The following is a 7,479-nucleotide window of genomic DNA, read 5'->3' as shown; positions in this document are numbered from 1 at the left end:
CCCCAGTTCCAAAAAAAAAAAAAAAAAAATTTTTGGTCATAAACTATACCAATGAGAAAAAGCCAACTGCAATACACCTTTAAAAAGTAAAAGGGATGTAGTATCTATGAGAATAAAACATTTTATATAGGAAGTCTGTATTAAATTTTTAAAAATACGTATTTTTTGTAGTACTGGGGATCGAACACAGGACCTTGCACTTTCCAGGCAGATGCTTATGCTGCCGAGCTATATCCCCAGCTCTACATTTTAAAAATATTTTAAAAATGAAATGGATTTCTTTTAATGAAGTTTTGGTGAACATAAAGGCAAAAACACAACAATATTCTGGCAAACAGAATACAACAAATCACCAATAAGGTATCCATATATCCTGTCTAAGTAGGCTTCATTTCATACCAGGGATGCTTCAACATGCAGAAATCAATAAATGCAAGCAATGCAATAAATCACATACACAGAGTCTTCCAAATCATACGATCATCTCAACTGATGTAGAAAAGGCCTCTGACAAGATCTAACATCAACTTATTATTAAAAACCCTAAAGAAAGGTACAGAGGAACCTTATCTCAATCTGATAAAATTATGACAAACGTATACTGTCAAATACAGAAAAACTGAAGCTTCCCTCCAAAATCAGGAGTAGCATCTCTGTTCAAATCATTATCACCCGTCTTGTTTAAATCATTAGCCAGAGTAATCAGGCAAGAGATGACACAATCCTCTATATAGAAGGCTTCACAAAATTCTGTCAAAAGACTCCTAGAATAGCTGAATTCAGTAATGTAGCAGAAGAAGAAAAAAAAAAATCAACATACAAAAATCAATAGCATTCCTGCATATCAATAATGAACTCATGGAGAAAGACATTAGGAAAACAGCACCTTTCTCAATAGTGTCAAGAAAAATCAAATATTTAGAAATTCTAACCAAGGAAGGAAAAGACTTTCCTAGTACTCTGAAAAAGATCAAGGAGGTCATTAGAAAATGGAAACCTCTTTTTCCTGGATAGGAAGAGCCAATATTGTCAAAATAACTGTGATACCAAAAGTGATATGTAAACTTAATGTAATCCCAATCAAAATAACAACAGCATTCCTTGCAGAACAAAGAAAATAGTCCTAAAATTCATATGGAACCAGAACAGACCTAGAACAGAAAAAGCAGTACCAGGGAACAAAGGTAAAAGCCAGAGACATCACAATCCCAGATTTCAAATTATATTACAAAGGAACAATGACAAATAAAGCATGTACTGGGAACAGAAATACATATGCGATCAATGTAACATACCGGAAGATACAGAAACAACCCCATTCACATTCAGCTATCTGATCTTTGACCAAGCCAAAAACACGCTGAAGGAATGATGGTTTCTTTAATAAATGGTATGGGGGAAATTTCCCATCTACATGCAGACGGTTGCAGTTAGACCCATACACCTCATCATGAGCTAAAATAAAATCAAAGTGGATCAAAAACATAAATATTAAAACAAAAACAATCTGCTAGAAGATAAAAGATAAAATTCTTAAAGACATAGGCAAAGATCTTAATGGAACCCCATCTGCATTACAAATAAAATTAAGAATCAACAAATGGAATCATACCTAACTTAAAACTTCTGTACAGCAAAGACAACAACAGAATGAAAGAGACAACCTTTGCATGGGAAAAACTTTTTGTCAGCTACTCTTTGGACAGGAGACTAAAATCTGAAACACAAAATATTTATTCCCCCAAATAAAAGATCCATTCAAAAACTGGACGAGGCCAATGAGGTAGCTCAGCAGACAAAGTGCCTGCTTAGGCAAGTGTAGGGGCCAGGGTTCAATCCCTGGCACCATATGCTATGCTGGTCGTACCCCTGGGCATGCTGAGCTGGCCACCAAGTCTGGGAATGGTGGTGCGTGCCTGTAATCTCAGTGCTGGGGAGGCTGAAAACAGGAGGATCACTAAGAGTCCAAGCTGCATAGTGAGATCCTGACCAAAATACTAAATAAATAAATAAATGGACAAGAACAGACATGCCTCAGAAGAATTGTAAGTAACCAATAAATACATGAAAAAAAGGTCAACATCTCTTGCTGTTAAGAGAAATGCAAGTTAACAATGAGATTCGGAGGTCCAGCATCCCGTGGGAGCCTCGGCGGCCGCAGGTTCCGGAGCGGGTGGGAGCGGCGCGTTGCAGCCTCCCTCGGCCCCGGCCCGGCTCCGACCCGGCCCGGCCCAGACCCTGACCTGACCTCGGCCCGCGGGCGCCGCTGCGCTGCCTGGCCAGGCCCAGGCGCGAGGACAAAGCGGCAGTGGGCGGGCGCCGTGCGAACCAGATTCACCTGCAGCTGCGGGCCACGCAGGCTCCAAGATGGTTTGCGGGGGCTTCGCGTGCTCCAAGAACTGCCTGTGCGCGCTCAACCTGCTCTACACCCTGGTTAGCCTGTTGCTAATTGGGATTGCTGCCTGGGGCATCGGCTTCGAGCTGATTTCCAGTCTCCGAGTGGTCGGCGTGGCCATTGCTGTGGGTATCTTCCTGTTCCTGATTGCCTTGGTGGGGCTGATCGGTGCTGTCAAACACCATCAGGTGTTGCTGTTTTTTTATATGATTATTCTCTTACTTGTATTTATTGTTCAGTTTTCTGTGTCCTGTGCTTGTTTGGCCCTGAGTCAGGAGCAACAGAGGCAGCTTCTGGAGGTTGGTTGGAACAACACCGCAAGCGCTCACAATGACATCCAGAGAAATTTAGACTGCCGTGGATTCCAAAGTTTTCACTCAAATGACACCTGCCTGGCTAAGTGTGTTAAAGATGGCCATCCATGCCCACCGTGCGCTCCAGTAATAGGAAGGTATGCCGGAGAGGTTTTGAGATTTGTTGGTGGCATTGGCCTCTTCTTCAGTTTCACAGAGATCCTGGGTGTTTGGCTGACCTACAGGTACAGGAACCAGAAAGATCCTCGTGCTAACCCTAGCGCATTCCTTTGATGAAGAAACCAGGAAAATCTTTCCTCTCCTGACTTTGTCCATTTTCTCTAGTTTTAAGTTAAACTATTTTGCCCATTTAATCAAGGAAACAGTGTCTGAAAAATTACATTTACCAACGGTGTAATTATTTTGTTTATTCTTACATTTCTCTATGTTTTTCTTTTTCCATTGCTAAAAAAAAACATGGAAACTCATGGTCTCTTCTGACCCTCAGTGGTACCCGTAACCTGCTGTATTCACAGTGTCCGGCACTGTCCACTGTGGCCTGCCTTAGCATTTTTATCTGCAGAAATCCTTTGTATGACACTACTCTGTTGACCATATTGTGAAACTGAATCTGCATTTCACTGGAATAATTGTATGTAGCACTGTGCTGTGTAGATAATTTCCACTGGAAAGAGTTGATATTACTAAGGACAGAATATCGGCGCATCTATAGTGTTAAATTCAGTAAGGGAAATCTAAATTCCCCATATTTTTTGTCTTTTAGGAAAGATGTGTTGTGGTGAAAAGTGTTAAAAGTGATAACTTAGATCTAGTACTCTTTCATGATTACACCCTTGTATTGTAGAAATAGCTGTGTGTTTAGGAAATTGTGGTTTTGTTCTTGACTTTCACCGGTAAGTGCAAAGAAGAGGATCTTGTGAAATGTTCCAAAGTATAAACATTTATCTTCAGCCTTCAAAATGGAATGACTTTCAGAAAGTATATCTACATAATTTCGATAGTCTTTTTTAATAATTTGAGCTCCAAAAGACTGCATTTTTAAATAATTTTACTATTACCGCATTGGCCCATGTAGCAGAAAGATATTTGATTATCTTAAAAGTTGTTAAATAACTTTTTCATGAAATTTCTCAGCATTGTAACAACAGCTTGTCAAATTCAAGCATATTTGAATGTGATAACCCCCATAATTTGAAATGGAAGTAGTACTGTGGTTCTGTATATTTAAAGTTAAAAAATTAAAAGATGGAAATCTTTCTTTGTGCATCCATATTTACATTAAAAGAAGATAATGAAAGTTAAAAACAAAACAAAACAAAACAAAACAATGAGATTCCATCTTAGTCCAGAAAAAAATGGCTATGATCAAAAAATCAAATAGTAATAAATGCTGGCAAGGCGATAGGGAAAAAGGAACCCTTACACTGTTGGTAGAAATGTAAACTATAACCACCACAATGAAAATCAGCATAGAGACTCTCCAAAAACTAAAACTAGAAATTGCATTTCATGCAGCTATTTCCCTTCTAAATATCTTTCCAAAAGACAAAAAGAGTTAAAGACATCGAATTACACTGATACATCCATGCCCGTATGTACAGTAAGCAGCTCAACTCACAATAGCTACATCTTGAAAGTGGCCCATTTGTCCAGCAACAGATGAGTGGATAACAGAAATGAGCTATCTATATACAGTGAAATACTGTTCAGTCATAAAAGGATAAACCTGAGTAACTTGTTGGAAAATGGATGTACCTAGAGACCATAATATCAAGTGAAATCAAATAAGCAAGCTTAAATATCAGTTTCTCTTTGTGAGAAATTTAAAGTATAAATAAAGAGCAAAATAAAAGATAATAAGTTAAAGGGAGATAGATCTTTTGCAAAAGGGAAGGGGCTCAAGAGATGGAAGGGGAGAGGGAATAAAAACTTAAGATGTATTATGTACATGTATAATTCCCTATAATAACATAATCATTACATCCTAATAAATTTTCTAAAAAAAGGTGAAATGTTGAGTGTATTTTGGACCAGCAATCATACTTCATGGATTCATCTAAAGGATATGTGGTAGTAAGGCAGTACACATAAAAACATATTAGAATAATAAAGGCCAGGTAAAAATCTAATGCCTGCTAATGGACAGTTAAATCAACTACAATGCATTCATATCGTTGAACATAACACAGGAAGGGTCAAAAGGAATGAGGTGGATTACATGTACAGACACATACTGTGACCATAATACATCAACGGAACTGAGTAAGTCACAAAGCAATCAGAGAATACGTTTTTATTTACCTATCACATGAGAAAAGTTAGGTTAACTTCTTAGCATATTTTGGATATGTTAAAAATAGACTGCTTTTCAAGGATGAGGAAAAAGGGGCTCTTTCTCTCTGTAACACATGGTATTTATTTGAATCCTGATTCAAACAAAGAAACAAGGGGCTGGGGAGATAGCTCAGTGGAATAAGTGCTTGCCTGGCAAATGGAAGGTCTGAGTTCAATCCCTGGTACCACAAAAAAAAAAAAAAACAAACAACAACAACAAAAAAAAAAAACACAAAAATAAACAAACAAACAACAACAACAAAAAAGCCAAAGAAACAAAACAAAAGGAACAAAAAATATAATTTGCCAATAGAATGCAGAAGTTACTTTGTATGTCCCATCCCCATCATAGCCTCTCTTTATTCTAGACGTAACCACTATCCTGGACTTGTAGAGTAATTTTACTCTTAATTGTAACTAAAGCTAAAAGGACTTAGAGAAAAATGTCATACCCCATCAATAAAGGGGGCTACAGCACCAGTGGTTACAACTGCTATGCCTTAAAATGGTTTTAAACTTACCTGTAAGCTCTTAGTGCTAGTGCTCATGCCTATAGAGGGCTTTTAGGTAAAACCTGTGGAAAGTACCTCTGATTGCTGATCAACAACTACGAACTTTCAGCCTAAGGAAGACACAGCAGTTATCTGCCATTATTCCCTGACCCATTATTCTTTCAAGGCAGTTTGAGTTTCTTCTTCAGAGAGGGGAATATTGTATGCCACTGAGTGGACTAGGTGCTAAAAGGAGCCAGGGTAAAAGACAAGATAACTTGCAACTGTTGGGAGAGACAGGTACCTCCACGGTAGGGCCAGACCTCAAGACAGAAGATGAAATGAATGCACTCATACTTTCCTAAGGATAAACATCAAGGATTAATATCCTGAATAGATATTACCTTGAGGAAGCCAGGAAGATCCACTAACTCACCGCTCTGCAGGAAGAGATCCTGTTCTGCATTCATGTATTTTCCCATTTCATCCTGATTTAATCAATTTTACCTGAACAACCATGCTTGTAATCTTATTGGTTGACCATAGTTTGTCCCACCTCATGCCCACCTTGTCAGCTTCCAGGTTTTCCACCTTAGACTGCCTCACTTCATGGTTATGCTCTACAAAATTCCCTAGAAAAGTCAGATTCCCTGGCAACCTGCTTGGGACCCCTGCTGTCCCTCTCTTGGACAAAGCTTTCTTTCCCTCAATAAATACATTCCATTCTTTAAAAAAATAATGAACAAGTAAAACAATAATCTTATCCTTGCCCTTGATGCTTTTACTACACAGCTGTGCATCCAAAGACAACATAGTCTGGTCCATCTGGAACAAATTAATATGTCTCTTTAGTCTCTATAGCTTTCTACTTTACCTCTTCCTTTTCCTTTTGACTTATCTTCTGAAGAACCTAGTTCATTTGTCCTGTATTGTTTCCTTTGGTCTAGGTGCTGTTTTGTGTACTACGGACTGAACCCAGAGCCTTTTGGACTGCATCTCTGTGGTACACTTTACCATATTCTTCCTTGCCGTATTTCCTGAAAACTGGTAGCTAGATGAAGAGGCTTGACTAAACTTGGCTTCCTTCCCATTGGCAATGCTATGGAGTGGTGGTATGCTCTTTATTTTTTGCAAGAAAAGGAACTTTCATACACTGTTGGTTGGAATATAAATTAGTATATACATTATGCAAAACAACACAGACATTCCTAAAAAACCCAACAAACAAAACCCTTACAAATAGAACTATCATGAGATTAAGCTACCCCATTATGTAGTATATCCAAAGGCAAAGAAATCAGTATGTCAAAGAACTATCTGTACTTCTATGTTTCCTGCAGCATTACTGACAGTGGACAAGATGCAGAATCAACCCAGATGTCCATGGATGAGTAGATTAAGAAAATGTGGTATATGCACACAATGGCATATTATCCATTATAAGGTAGAATATTGTAATATAGAATCCAGGATAAGTCCTGTCATCTGCAGCAAAATTGATGAGTCTGGATGACATTATACATTAACTGAAATAAGCCAGGCACAAAAGGGCATAAGGTACACTTCTCACTGATCTGTGGAAGATAAAAATGTTGGTTTCAAAGAAACAGGAAGCAGAATTAGAGGACACCAAAGGCTGGCAAGAGTGAAGGCGGCAGATAGAAAATGATTAATGGAGGGGCCGGGGAGATGGCTCAGTAAAATAAGCGCTTGCCTGGCAAGCACAAGGGCCTGAGTTCAATCCCCGGTTCTGCAAAAAAAAAAAAAAAAAAGAAAAAGAAAAAGAAAAAAGAAAATGATTAATGGGAACAGGGGTGCAGCTGAACAGAATGAATAACTTAATGTTCTCTGATAGGGTAGGGTAACTATGGCTGATGATAATAATTAAATGTGTATTTCAAAGCAGCTGCTAGGATTTTGAATGTTCCCATCACAAAGAAATGAT

General features: G+C 38.4%; 1 protein-coding gene and 1 pseudogene across 1 annotated transcript in view; one reads left to right on the top strand and one right to left on the bottom strand.

Annotated features, from left to right (window-relative positions):
- Nucleotides 1–7,479, bottom strand: part of Polr1a (RNA polymerase I subunit A) — a 78,414-nt gene that overhangs the window by 27,451 nt on the left and 43,484 nt on the right. The gene's annotated exons all lie outside the window — the stretch shown is intronic.
- LOC101571690 lies at nucleotides 2,158–3,157 on the top strand (annotated as a pseudogene).

This window comes from Octodon degus, unplaced genomic scaffold (genome assembly GCF_000260255.1).
Source record: "Octodon degus isolate 3935 unplaced genomic scaffold, OctDeg1.0 scaffold00162, whole genome shotgun sequence".
In the NCBI taxonomy this organism is placed as follows: domain Eukaryota; kingdom Metazoa; phylum Chordata; class Mammalia; order Rodentia; family Octodontidae; genus Octodon; species Octodon degus.
Note: the sequence above shows the minus strand (reverse complement) of the source record. Positions and strands in the feature narration are given on the sequence as shown.